Below are 15,253 nucleotides of genomic sequence, written 5' to 3'. Positions count from 1 at the left end.
GTGTGTGTGTGTGTGTGTGTGTGTGTGTGTGCGTATGTATACACACACGCGTGCACACACACACACACACGGAGCCCTGGTAGTGCATTGGTTAAGAGCTATGGCAAGCTACCGCTGACAACCAAAAGGTCGGCAGTTCGAATCCAAATTGGAACTCTATGGGACAGTTCTACTCAGTCCTATAGGGTCGCTATGAATTAGAATAGAGTCAATGGCAGTGGGTTGGCATTGGTTATGCATAGGTTGTTGTTGTTGTTGTTAGGTGCCTTGGAGTCGGTTCCAACTCATAGCGACTCTATGTACAGCCGAACGAAATACTGCCGGGTCCTGCATCATCCTCACGATCATCGTTATGGTTGAGCCCTTTGTTGCAGTCACTGTGTCAGTACGTCTCATTGAGGGTCTTCCTCTTTTTCCCTGATCTTCTACTTTACCAAGCCCGATGTCCTTCTCCAGGAACTGATCCCTCCTGATATGTCCAAAGTATGTGGCTGTACTTCTTCCAAGACAGATTTGTTCATTCTTTTGGCAGCCCATGGTATAATATTTTTCGCCAACATCACAATTCAAAGGTGTCAGTTTTTTCTGCAGTCTTCCTTATTCATTGTCCAGCTTTCGCATGCGTGTGAGGTGATTGAAAACACTATGACTTGGGTCAAGTGCACCTTAGTCTTCAAGGTCACATCTTTGATTTTCAACACTTTAAAGAGGTCTTTTACAGCAGATCTGCCCAATGCATTGCATCTTTTGATTTCTTAACTGCTGTTTCCATGCGTGTTGATTGTGGATTCAAGTAAAATTAAATCCTTGACAACTTCAATCTTTTCTCTGTTTATCACGATTTTGCTTATGTGTCCGTTGTGGAGATTTTTGTTTTCTTTATGTTGAGGTGTAACCCACATTGAAGGCTGTAGTCTTTAATCTTTGTCAGTAAATGCTTCTCATCCACTTTGCTTTCTGCAAGCGATGTTGTGTCATCTGCATAACACAGGTTGTTAATGAGTCTTCTCCAATCCTGATGCCATGTTCCTCTTCATACAGTGCAGCTTCTCAAGATTATTTGCCCAGCATACAGATTGAATAAATGTGGTGAAATGATACAACCCTGACACACACCTTTCCTGATTTTCAGCCACACAGTATCCTCTTCTTCTGTTTGGACACCTGCCTCTTAGTCTATGTACAGGTTCCACATGAGCACAGTTAAGTGTTCTGGAATTCCCATTTTTCACAATATTATTCATAATTTGTTATGATCCACACTGTCACATGCCTTTGCATAGTTAATAAAGCACAGATAAACATCTGTCATAGTTATCTAGTGCTGCTATAACAGAAATACACAAGTGGATGGCTTTAACAAGGAGAAATTTATTTTCTCACAGTCGAGGAGGCTTGAAGCCCAATTCAGGGCTTCAGCTCCAGGCGAAGCCTTTCTTTCTCTGTTGGCTCTGGGGAAAGGTCCTTGTAACCAATATTCCCCTGACCTACGAACTTCTCAGTGCAGGGACTCTGGACCCAAAAAATGTGCTCCGCACCTGGCTCTTCTTGTTTGGTGGTAATGAGGTCCCCTTCTTTCTGCTCAGTACTGTCTTATATCTCAAAAGAGATTGACTCAAGATACAACTTAATCTTGTACATTGAGTCCTGCCTTGTTAACATACCTACCTGTAATCTGCTTGTTGTTTGTTGGATATTATACCTCAGGATAGATCTTGAAATGATCTTTTTGCTATAAATGGGCCACTACCCCTCTTCAGTTTGTCGTTCCTCACCTACAAGACTATATGATTGATTCAACATGGCCAATATCAGTCTATTTCAGCTCACTAATACCTAGGATATTGATCTTTATGCCTTCTATTTCGTTTTTTATGACTTCCAGTTTTCCTAGATTCATCCTTCGTACATTCCATGTCCTATTATTAATGGATGTTTGCAGCTTTTCTTCTCATTTTGATTTGTGCAGTACAGCAAATGAAGATCCTGGAAGGTTGATTCCACCCACATCATTAAGGCTGATTCTACTTTGAGGAGGCAGCACCCCCCCAGTCGTCTTCTGAGTGCCTTCCAACCTGAGGGGCTCATCTTCTGGCACAACATCAGATGGTGTTCCGCTGCTATTCATAAGGTTTTCATTGGCCAGTTTTTTTGGAAGTAGACCGCCAGGTCCTTATTCCTAGTCTGTTTTAGTCTGGAATCTCCACTGCAACTTGTCCACCTTGGGTGATGCTGCTAGTATTTGAAATACCAGTGGCATAGCTTCCAGCATCACAGCAACATAGAACCTACTGTAGTAGAACAAACTGTTTTGAAGAGTTAGTAGTCAGCCAAGTTAGTAGTGTCAATATGTAGTGTATATGGCTCCATGTTAGTGTTGAGGAGCGCCTCTGCGTATTTTGGGGCATAGAGATGTCTTTAAACTGGGGATTGGGAACCTGAGGTACCTTCAGAGGCTAATGATCATACAGCTCATTTGCACTGTTTGATAGTTTAGCAGAGTAAATGCTAAAGAAGCTAAGGTTTGATTCTGAGTTTACAAGGCCAGTTTAGTGGCAGAGCTGCAAGGAGCAATCAGATTTTCTGACTTCCTTTATTGCTTTTTTTCCCCAGTATACATTGTTCCTTCTCTATAGTGGCTCTGAATTTTCAGTGTAGCCCAAGTGACTCTTGGTAAAAATGCACACTTCTGGTCTCCATCTTCAGAGATTCTGATTCAGTAGGCCTGGGATTTGGGCCCAAGGCTCTACATGTTTCAATAAGTACCTACTCAAGTGCTGATGGTACTTGGGCCACCCTTTGAGAAACACTGAAGTTTGTGCCATACACTCTCAACTCCCTGGGATTCTGTGGCTTTGGGGCAAAGTTGACTTCTTATCATGTACTCCCAGCTTTATAGAATGATAATAATTGTGATTAGTATTAATAGCTAATGTTAATAATAACCATTATCATTATTGGCATAGCTACCACTTACTAAGCACTCTCTATGCCCCAGACACTGTTTTAAGTGCTATACATGTTGTAACTCTGCTGGTCTTCACAACAGTCGTATGAGGCAGGCATTATCATCATACCCATGTTACAGAAATGTAAACTGAGGCACATAGGCATCATATACCCAAACTCACATGCCCAGGAAGTGATGAAGCCAGGACCCTTCACTACCCCTCAACACCTTTTTGCTGTATGTCTGGTTTTCGTGTTGTACAAAGTAACAGGACTACCTAGAGGTTTGGAAGAAGATTGAGGGACATCTAAGATCACCATGTTGCAGCTGCTTAGGGTGATGTTTGCTGAGAACCAAAGCCAAGTTACTCAGCAGGAGCTGCCTCTACATAGGCATTTAGAAGAAGCTAGAGTGTGATAAGCAATGTTTAAAAACGATGTCATTTGAAAGTGCTTTGAAATGCTCACATAAGTATTGGTACCTTCTTGCCTTCCTCTCATCTCTCCTGTTGGGCATCCTGGGTGGCCTTTCCTTTCTGGACAGTAGAATTCAGAAGAGTTTCACAACTCTGCCCTAAAATTATTTACAGTCTTGGGGAAGGTACAAGTTAAATACGTGATACAGTTAAAGAATAAAACCAAAGAACCAAACCTGTTTTTGTTGGATCGATTCTGACTTGTAGTGACCCTAGAGCGAATACCATTTCAAAATGTTTATTCAGTGATCATTTGTGTGGCTTTAGGTCCTGAAGCGGTTCCAAGGAGGAAGGACAAATTTGAGTCAGAGCAGTCGCCAGATAAGCCCCTTTGGTGGTGCTTATAGACAGGCGAAACGCCATTGGAGAGACGGGAGCCAGTGGGTGTGGACATTGCTAGTAAAGTGAATACCTTTAAATGGAAGGGCAGGGAACAGTTAGGGTTCGCTGGAAAATGAGATGTTGAGAGCTTCTCTGTTGCTGTGTTGTTGGCTGAAGATGAACCGGGGGTGACAAGAGGATCTAATGGAACAGGCAGCGTGTCTGTGGATGCAGAAGTTAAGTGCCCTCCACAGGCCTGAAAGAAACTGGACAGTTAGTTGAATGATCATCCTTGTGTTTTGAAGGACTTTAACCCAATGTACCAGTCTTTTGTTTCTGTATCGTTACAATTTACTTTACATAACTCAAATTCTTGTCTAGAATGCTTTGTAAATTACTTCTCCAAGTTTGTAGCTATGCAAACAAATCTGAATCATAAACCAAACCAAAATGAAACCCACTGCAGTCGGGTCAGTTCTGACTCACAGTGACCCTGCAGTACAGAGTAGAACTGCCTCATACAGTTTCCAAGGCTATAAATCTTTACTGAAGCAGACTGCCACTTTTTTCTCTTCTGGAGTGGCTGGTGGGTTCGAACCCTGACCTTTTGGTCTGTAGCCGAGTGCTTTAACCACTGCACCTCCAGGGCTCCTTGATCTGAGTCATAGCAATGAATAACTGAATAGGCTAAAACACAAACCTGCCTGGACAAGAAGACTGGAACTGGGAAATCAGTGAGCTTAGGGAAAAACATGTAAAAGCATACTCAATATAAAAGGAGCAATAAATCAAGAATAATAAACAACCAAGTTGCTTGGATAATCATTTTACTTGGAACAACATAAATAAAAAGAATTGATGGTTTCTGCGTGTGTTCATGAAAGATTTCTAACATTCGAAAGACTATGGCAGAATAAGGAAACTATAAACAAACAAAAAGTAATAAAGGAATTCCTCCTGGCATAACAAAAATCATTTTAGTAAAATAAAATTATGAAGTTTAGAGATGATGTGTCACTGATTTGAAGAGCTGCTGGGATTCTGGGTAGGTTTGAGGACGTCTCAACATGTCATTGCACTGACGCAGCCTCACTGTGATCGCCAATTAGGAACCGGAGAATAGTGATATCTGAATGTGATCGCTAGTGATTGCAGAGAGTGTGTGACTCAGCCGCCTACTCATAACTTCTAGACATTTCCAATTTAACAAACTTGACTCCTCACTATGAAAATGGGGAATGTTTTAGGGAAACAGTCTATTATTTTTGAATTTTTGATCTAGATATCCTCCACCTACTAGGAAGCACCTCACCGTCCAGGTTCTAAGGTAATATTTAAGAATACGAGCCGTATGATAAACAATTGACAATATATAAGTAATTTGAAATAATACCAATTTCAAACACCTTCTTTTAAAAAATGTTTTAATTATTCAAGTAAAACATTGTCATTAAGGAAAATAGGAGTCACCTGTCCTATGATCCATTATTTGAAAGGCATAAACCTTTCTAGCCTTTTTTTTTTTTTTTTGGTGTGAAATGCTCTGAAGTGGCATTGAACTATACAAATTAATTTGTAATCTGTTAGACAAAATCTAGATTATAAATTTCTTAACTAGAGTGTAAACTCCCTGAGAGTAGGCATTTTTTATAGCCCTCTGTCCCTCTCATTTAATAAAGCAAAATCCAAACCGATTGCCATCAAGTTGATTCTTACTCACAGCCACCCTGTAGGACAGAGTAGGACTGCCCCATCGAATTTCCAAGGAGTGGCTGATGGATTAGAACTCCAACCTTTTGGATAGCAGCTGAGCTCTTACCACTGCACCACCAGGGGTCATTTAATAAACACTGAATAAAAAATACTTGTTGATTGCCTTTAGTACTAAATAAGGTGGTTGTTTTCTCCTAAAGAATCGTTCAGATTAGTACTCCTTGTGTGTGTGTGTCAGCCAGCCTGTCTGTGGAAGGGTTGCTGGCCTGCACCACAGATTACTAATGGTCTCCTTCCTGCAAGGTCTCCTGTCACAAGTGTGAGCGATGGAGCTCCTGGCCAGCACAGCCACTGCCTCTCTGAAGTGTGAATTGACTCGCTCTTGTTAATACTGCTGCGCTTAGGTCTCCCACTGGCTGCTTTTTCTCCTTTCATCTTTTTCCCTTTACATCTCTATCTCTGCCCTTTGTGTCCAGATGCACCTGGAAAGATGTTACCTGCAGAGAGCTATTTGGCAAAGATTTTGAAAACTCTTAAGAGTAAAAATATTATCCTTTATCATCAGTGGGGATGAAGAATCTATTAGAAACAAGTTTGTGGAAGGAATATTGGAATAAGTATATTGTAATTACATTATTTGTGAAGCTGATGACCTGGTTATTTGTTTACTGTGCCCTGTGTTACCCAGCATATCGGTGAAGTGCCTGATGGGATCAATTCACTCTGTTCTTTTTTCTCTTGGAGAGAAAAGAGAAGTGTTCAATTTCTAGCCAAGAAAGTTTTTTTGTGTGTGTGTGTAATTTTTTTTTGTTGTGCTTTAAGTGAAAGTTTACATTTCAAGTTAGTTTCTCATACAAAAATTTATATATACGTTGTTACGTGACCCTAGTTGGCCTCCCTATAATGTGACAGCACATTCCTCCTCTCTACCCTGTATTTCCCGTGTCCATTCAGCCAGCTCCCGTCCCCCCCTGCCTTCTCATATCACCTCCGGACAGGAGCTGCCCACATAGTCTCATGTGTCTACTTGAGCTAAGAAAGTCACTCTTCACAAGTATCATTTTATGTCTTATAGTCTAGTCTAATGTGTGTCTGAAGAGTTGGCTTCGGGAATGGTTTTAGATCTGGGCTAACAGAGAGTCCGGGGAGCCATGTCTTCTGGGGCTAAGAAAGTTTTAAATTTAAAGTGAATTTTTTCCCCGAAGTCAATCAGTGTGTGTTCTTTATATACATGCTGAGTTACTACACGCCTTATGCTCATTTCTCCACGTTGGGATCCAATTCTGTATCGGTTAGTGAGTGGTTATTTAATGCAGTGATGGTACTGACGATAGTATCTATGTAAGGAAGAGGCGTTAGCTTGTAATCTTTAGAGCCCTCACTTTAAAAGAGCACCCCTTCATTTTCAAAACATTATGGATCCATTACACCTATTCACTTCTTTATCTTTGAACACATATTTAATCAATATTTTCTGAATTGAAACAGTTCCCATGATTTAAAAATTCTCATGCTTTGGTGGTAGAGTATGAGAATGGGGTGATGAGAGAGGGGTAAGCTCAGTGTGTTCATTGTCTAAAGGGGACCACTTTGGTGAATTCATAAACCATTTCTTGCAGGTAAGGTTTTAAGAAGCATGACAGAGCAAGGTGGCTTTATGTGCTCATGGTTCCTCTCTCCCTCCATGCTCTCTGGGTCCCCTCAAACCCACTGCCCACTGCTGTTGTGTCAATTCCAACTCCTAGCAACCCTACAGGACAGAGTAGAACTGCCCTTTAGGGTTTCCAAGGCAGTAGTCTTTACAAAAGCAGACTGCCACGTCTTTCTCCCGCAGGGTGGCTGGTGGGTTTGAACTGCCAACCTATCGGTTAGCACTTAACCACTGCACCACCGGGGCTCCTTCTGGGCACCCAGTGATGTACAATTCAGAGTATTCCAGGGAGTGGTTACAGCAGTCCCGTGATTGACCCTTTTCCTTTCTGCATCTCCAGGTTTACCTTAAACAAACCTCTCCATGGTTACATAAGGCCAGTCTGTTTTTGCGCTCCTCACTTCTGATTTTCTTTGGCAAGAGAACTAGATGTGGTTGACAGATTATATCTGAAAGGGGCTTTGGTAATTCTCATTCTGCTTGGTGACTGTGTTGCTGACAGATGGGCACAGTGAATACTGAAAGTGTTCTGGACCTCCGCATACTGCTCCAGCTCACGTGTGCTGAGCGCTGCAAGCGCTTTTGCTATTACCTATTAGCAAATTTAAAAAGAATCCCTTAGATCTTTACATCTTTTGAATCTTTGAGTAAATCACGTTTATGGCTAGCTTCTCTCCCACCTCTCTTACCCGCCCCCCTTGTTATATATCTTTTTGGACTAGAGAAAATTCTCAAGATGTGAGTGCAGGCTGGCATGACTGGGTGCCAACGGTTCTTACAGACTCGCTAGAAGATTTATTTTTTGCCTGAGAATTACACATATGGCCTAGAATGATAATATTAGGATCTGTGTTGGTTGAGGTAACTGGCAGATCACACCTTAAGAAAAGTGATTGGTTGCCATGTCTGTTTAATTTTCATCCGTTGTTTCCTTCATAGTCAAATTACCATTATATAGTATATTAAGTGTGCCTTCTTTTTTTTTTTTTTCAGTTAGCCCATTTATAAGGGGCATCTGTTAGTTGAGTTCGAATTATTTACAGCATTCTCTTACATTGTCCAGTTTAGTAACAGCCAGCTAAATCAAAATGAGCGAAGGAGGGGATCCTAGTAATCTCAAATCTGTAAATCCAGTTTCTCAAGGGGGAAGCAATCACCACCCAGATAATGCTAGAGGCAATCTCACTCAGTCTCAATAGAAAAGCAAACAATCAGAAGTGAGAGATGGGACCTTCCAAGTCATCTCAATGAAGACTCATTGCCAGTATGGAGACAGAGAATATTAAACTGAAATATACCATTGAACACGTAACCGTGAGGCCTTTTACCCAGAGGGCCCTTACATAACACAGCAAATCTTTTTTGAAGTTCTGGAGACCTGTGGCAAATTAACTCATCCGTTTAACTACGATGATGACCAGTTAGAGGATGCCCTTTAAAATAACCTTAGTTGTGCTGATTTTGAATTCAGCATTTGTGTAAGCTACTGACATTGTAAAACAGTCTTGTTGCGATACCCAATTCTTGCTGGTAGATGGACATTTATTTCTGCTGACAGAAAAGATGCTGAGGGAGTTATTACTCAGTGGGTACAGAGTTTCTGTTTCAGGTGATGAAAAATTTTTAGAAATGGTGGTGATGGTTGTACGACCTTGTGAATATCATTAATATCACTGAATTGTACATTTAAAAATGGGTAAAAGGCAAATTTTATGCTATATATATTTTATCCCAAAATTTTTTTTAAAAGGATGCTAAGATTAACTTAAATTTTTTTAATTGGCTTTCGAGGTATGTTATTTACAGTGTGTGTATGTGCGTACATGAGTGAGACAGATAATATGTTCAGGGTTGGATATATACTTCTTGATGGAAGAAGATGCTCACATACTTGTAGGCACAGAAGCTTCTCACAGAGAAACTTAGCAATCTCTCTCACAATATTGCTTAGTGACAGACAAAATCAAAAAGTATAAATTACGCAAATGATGGACCTGGGTCAGACTTTTATTAAAGTGGGTATAAAGTAGACTAAGAAAAGCAAAATAGGTCATCTCCACTTTCCTTTAAGTATTCATTCTTTTACTAATGCATTTATCAGGCCTTAGGAAGATAGAAAATATATGATGCAGTTACAAACTTGTTTTATCTTTTCTTAAATAATATTTTTATTCATAAAAAGTTCTGAATAAAAAAATGCCACTTTGTAAGTTCCTGGATCACTGTTATCAGCATTTTCATTCTCTTCCTTCTACACAACAAACGATTCCAAAGAGTATTTTAAAATTAGAGGAGCTGTTGGATAACATTTGGTTTGCTTTACAGAAGGGGGAACTGAGGCCCAAAGAGGTTAAGTGACTTTGCCAGGGTTGCACAACAAATTAGGTCCCAGATTCTGGAAGAAAACCTGTTGCTGTTCGTTCAGTCCCCTTGCTTCTACTCATGTTGCCTTGTATACATTCTCAGCGTGGATGAGTTTCCTGGAAAAGGTCTAGAATATGCACTTTTCACTGTAATCTAGCAATTATTGACCATCTTCATCCATGAATTAACATTATAGAGTTCAAATTTATTATTTCCACAGGCCTTATCTGTTTTTTTTTTTTTTAAATGCTCAATGCATATTTATTCAATGAATGAACAGAACTGGTAGTTTTGTTTTGCATATGAAATTTTTCTGGCATTTAAAATAGCAAACGATAAAACAAAAAAGCAACCAAGATGGATCCATCTGGCTTACTTGAAGTATCGTGTAATGAAGTACCAGTACAATCACATTATGCAAGCAGGTGGCCATAGTCAGAGACACATCTGCATCTGCAGAGATTGTAGCACTTTTCATAACCCTCCAACAGGTAGAGCAGGTACAAAACCCAAGCAAATTTTTTCCAGCTTATTCTACATTTGGAATTATTATTCTTATATTATTACCTTAATTTGTTAAAATTATAGTTCTTATAATGGAATTGTCACGTGGGATTCAAAGTTAAGGAAGTCCATGGTTCTGTATCCCCCTTTTAACTATAATTCTCTTTTTTGAATTTGTTTCATCTCTCATCATATGCTTGATGGGAGTTTCATGTCTTACCTGGCCATCCTCGGTATGCAGAAATGAATTTTTTTATTTCACTTGACATTACAGGACTGCGGTGCATTTCCCATACTGCTAATTATTTATTAGGCAACATGCAGTCCAACTTCCTGTTCTCCAATCGCATAGTTTTTGATTAGGATATATTTTTATATCTTCAAATCAGTGACAGAATTTCTTACAGAATTTTTAGCCATTATATTTATCACCCTGGCTATCTTGAAATAATAACATGATGTGAAATATATATAAATCCTGTTGTGGTTATATGCTTCTGAAAGCTCCTTGAATTAAATAGGCTATGTACCACTGCATCAAAAGGAGTCGATTCACTTTTGGGGGCTGTCAGTGAATTTGCATAAATTTATTTATGATTGAAAATCAAAGTAATACATTATTCGTTTTATAAAACAGTTGGCATAGCTGTCAAAGTTCTTAGCAGTCTTTGCCACGTTCGAGCTGGAGTTTCCTCAAGCATTGAAAGAAAAAGCAAAGAATGAAATCTTTAATAACATTGTGATCTCCGTGTTCTCTTGGGCTTGTAGTGAAGAACAGGTATAGGGGGTGATGATGAAATTAGTTTGGAATCATGAAAAAATAAAATACAACTCTCTCCAAAGATTAGGATGAGATGACTTTGGAACACCACAATCACTCTGCCCCCGTCTGAGAAAATGCTGCTTGTGTTCAGTAGATCTTGTTAAACTGAAGAAGTCCAGCATTATGTAAATAATGAATGGGCCCAAAATACATTGGTTTTTGTAATGTAGATGAAGGAAGAAAAGATGTCATGTCAGGACTGAAATTTGCATATTAGAATAATTTAGTTATCTTGTTCTTTAAAAAATAGATGACTATGAATATTCATGAGTTCAATTAAAATATTAATAGTGTACTAATACTTCAGTTTTGGGTCTCTAGGCATCCATGAAGAGTTTCATTTAAACTTGATTAACAGTGAAGGGATACTTTAGCGTTTTTTTTTATAATGTATTGGCCTTTTTGTCTCTGAAATGAAAATGTAGTACCTGACATGAGTTAGTAATTTGTTTATTCTCGCAGTTTCTTTTGGTAAGGAAAAGACTACTTCTCTTGAGTATGGAGAAAGGCATGCAACAGTGAGAATATCTGTGGATGCTTAAGTCCTCTTTCTTCTTTATGCAGCACTTTTGTTCATCTTTATTACATAGTTATTGCTTTAGTTGACTTTATTTTAAGTGTATAGATTCTTTAATTATGGAAGCTGCATATGCTTATTGTAGAGATTCAGACAGTGCAGAGATGTGTAAAGTAAAATTGAAAATCCTTCTTCACTCTATTTTTTACCTTGGAAACACTGATTAACACTGAATTAGGCCCCAGGTGAGTTTTCCAAATTTCTCCCAAAACTTCCAGGAAACCGTTTTTAACACCCCCCTCTCCATGTATTGTAGGGACCTACCCTCTCTTTTGAGCCCCGTTATTCCCTCTGTGGGTACTGACTCTTTGGGTAGTCATGGATGCACTTCCATTCCACAAGTGATAATTGCGTGCTGCGTTGTGCCTGCCACTGCACTAACCTTGCCTTTTCGTGGTTGTAGCACCAGCAGTACCTAGGTCATAGTGCCTGGCAAGTCACAGGTGTCCAACATAGATGTGATAAAAGAGGCACAAGTGGCGTGTACAGTCTGGGAGGAGCCTTTCAGGAGATCGCCTAGGCCTTTCCCTCTTGACTCATCCAGGAGGTGCTTTGGACAGGCGTTCCCATGCTGTATCTGCTTGAAGGCAGGGTGCCTGGGAAGACTGCTTGGACATTAAGTGCTGCTTTTGATATGGGATCAGAAGATGTTTGGACCCACCAGCTGTTCTCTGCATTACTAACACTGGCTTAGGATTTGAAGCTGGATGAACGTTAAAAGAGGATCTAGTGAAAACTATTTCACAGATGAGGAGACTGACAATGTTTTTTGTTAAGAGCAGCACTTTAAATAGTGCTCTTTATTTCTCATAGCTTAATGTCAGAGGGTCCTATACCTGGACTCACAAATATTCCAGAAGCCAGTGCATGAAAAGACAAAGTAAAAGAGACTACTTTGCAATTTGTTTAAAATAGATTTTCTTAAACATATTTTCATCAAATAGAATTGACCTCATTATGTCTCAGCTGTCCTTATGCAGCCACAATCCCTCTGTGTTTTTATTTTAAAGCTTGAAAGATGTGTAAATGGAGGTTTTCATTATTACCATTCACACATGCAAAAATGACTAGATACCTTGCCAGTTTGGTGTAAATAGAAATAATGATCCTAGGGCTAATGATTAAAATTTAGGAAAATGCATTTTAAGTGGCAACAAAAATGAATCACAAAGATCAAAATTGCCCTATTTCTCAAGGTAATAAAAAGATTTTTCAAACAATAATTTCATGTTAAAAGAAAAAGGCAATAGAGGCTAAATGAGTACAAATGAGTTTATGGGGTATTGAAAGCTTCATTCTTTGCAGATGAGTTTTATCCTTTCAAAAATAATAGTGTATGTTCAAGCTAAGAAATATCAGTATCCTTTGTTCTTTAGTGTTTTTTTAAACAGCTTTATTTGAGATATAATTCCCATACCATATAATTCACCTATTTAAAGTGTCCAATTCAGTGGCTTTTAGTATATTCAAAGGGTCATACAATGATCAGTCCAATCTAATTTTAGAGTGGTGTTTTTCTTTTATACTGGTTTATTTTCCCTCTGGCTCTTTATACTCTTACTTTGACCTTCTCTTCTTCTTTCTTTACATTTAATTTCTTTGAAATCTTGTCTACCTTTTTGGCTCAAAGTGTTAGCTCTATGAATTTAACTACATTTTTGCCCCCTTTTAGAACTCTGGTTCTACATTTTACAACTACCTATGAGGTTTTTGTCATTCAAATAATCCCTTATGAGGCATGGTATTTTATTCATTCGTTTAAGAGTTAATAGGGGCCTGTAGATCAGTTTACACACTCGTAATGACCCTATCAGTTGATTTGGTTTTTCGGTTTCACAAATCAATTTTAGAAGAAATATAACCAGAATGCACCTTAGAAGTGAGGGTGGCGAGACTTCGGCTTGATGGCTTTGGGCACGTTATCAGGAAAGATCAATTACTAGAAAAGGACAACATGTTTGGTAAAGTAAGGGGTCCACAAAAAAGAGGGAAACCCTTAATGAGATGGATTGACACAGTAGCCGAAACAGTGGACTCAAACATACTAAAGATCATGAAGATAGCACAGGACCAGGCAGTATTTTGTTATGTATAAGGTCACCACGAGTCAGAGCCAACATATAACAACAACAACATCAACAGCTGTGCCCTGGGCACTGAAGAACATTGGTCTAGTTGGGAAAACAGATAAGTAAATGTTTTTTATAACAATGATCACAATCCCAGGAGTGAAATGGCTGTATGTGTCTAATATGCAGGATGCTGTGGGAGGGTAGGAGCACACTTGAGTGGTGCAGGAAAGATTCTTTAGAAGAAAGAAGTATTCAGCCCAATATCAGAGAGTGGCTAAGAGTTAGCCAGGTGTACAAGGTAGAGCATTTACAGAGTCCCAGAGATTTGAGAGAACCAGTTGTGTTTGTGGTAAGGCAAACTGTGGTATGTCTGTGAGCCAAGGTACGAGAATTATGAGATTATTGCAGGTGGTAACATCAGAGATGAAGAAGAGCTTAACTGTGGCTGTGTCTGGGGAGAGAATGACTGATTGGGTCAGGGAGGGAAGAGATAGGGAGAAGTATTAGATGACTACTGGGAAAAGGGTGGTAGAGGGCCTGGCTTTGGGGGAAGAAGGGCAGGGTGTAGAGGAGCTCAGATTTGGACCTGTTAAATTTGAAATGTGTGACATAGGTGAAATCTGGATTCTGGAGAGAGGTCTGGACCACGCGTGGATTGGAGCATTTTTAGTATTCAGGGTGATATCGTGATTGTGTATTTGGCCATTAAGAGAGCGAGTAAGAAAAGTCAGGAATTTAGAACAGAACCTTGGGGACGTTAACATGTGAGGGAGGTGAAGAGGTAGAGGAGACCATACTTACCTAATGTCACACTCTTTATCATCTCCTTGAAACCCTTTTTGTTCCCAAATGTCCATGTTTGCCCAAGATAGCAGCATTCTCAATGTGATTGGAACCCAAAACTGTGTGTGAGTCCTCTCTGATAATTATCTTTGCCTTATATGTTCCTGTTTTGGTTATCTAGTGCTGCTATAACAGAAATACCACAAGTGGATGACTTTAACATGGAGAAATTTATTCTCTCACAGTCTAGTAGGCTACAGGTCCAAATTCAGGGCATCAGCTCCAGGGGAAGGCTTTCTCTCTCTGTCGGCTCTGGAGGAAAGTCCTTGTCATCCATCTTCCCCTGGTCTGAGAGCGTCTCAGTGCAGGAACCTTAGGTCCAAAGGACGTACTCTGCTTCTATTGCTCCTTTCTTGGTGGTATGAGGTATGAGGTCCTCCCTCTCTGCCAGCTTTCCTTTCCTTTTATCTCTTGAAAGATAAAACTGTGGTGCAGGCTACACCCAAGGGAAACTCCCTTTACATTGGATCCGAGATGTGACCTGGTAGGGGTGTTATAGTCCCACCCTAATGTTCTTTAACATAAAATTATAATCATAAAATGGAGGACAAGCACAGAATACTGGGAATCATGGCCTAAGCAAGTTAATACACACATTTTTTGGGGGACATAATTCAGTCCATGACAGCTGCTATAACAAATACTACATGTGGATGGCTTTAACAAACAGAAGTTTATTCTCTCATGGTCTAGTAGGCTAGAAGTCCAAATTCAGGGTGTCAGCTCCAGGGGAAGGTTTTCTCTCTCTGTTCTGGTGGAAGGTCTTCCCTTGGACTGGTTGCCTCTCAATGAAGAGACCCTGGGTCCAAAGGACCCGCTGTGCTCCCAGTGCTTCTTTCTTGGTGGTATAAGGTCCCAGTGTCTCTCTGCTGGCCTCTCTCTTTTATAACTCAAAAGAGATTGGCTCAAAACACAATCCAATCTTGTAGATTGAATCCTGCCTTATCAACATAACTGCCA

At 39.8% G+C, this 15,253-nt stretch overlaps 1 protein-coding gene across 6 annotated transcripts in view; it reads left to right on the top strand.

Annotated features, from left to right (window-relative positions):
* Positions 1-15,253, top strand: part of EXOC4 (exocyst complex component 4) — an 831,013-nt gene that overhangs the window by 315,386 nt on the left and 500,374 nt on the right. The gene's annotated exons all lie outside the window — the stretch shown is intronic.

The sequence above is a fragment of the Loxodonta africana genome, chromosome 8, assembly GCF_030014295.1.
Source record: "Loxodonta africana isolate mLoxAfr1 chromosome 8, mLoxAfr1.hap2, whole genome shotgun sequence".
In the NCBI taxonomy this organism is placed as follows: domain Eukaryota; kingdom Metazoa; phylum Chordata; class Mammalia; order Proboscidea; family Elephantidae; genus Loxodonta; species Loxodonta africana.
This window is presented reverse-complemented; position numbering and strand designations above follow the sequence as displayed.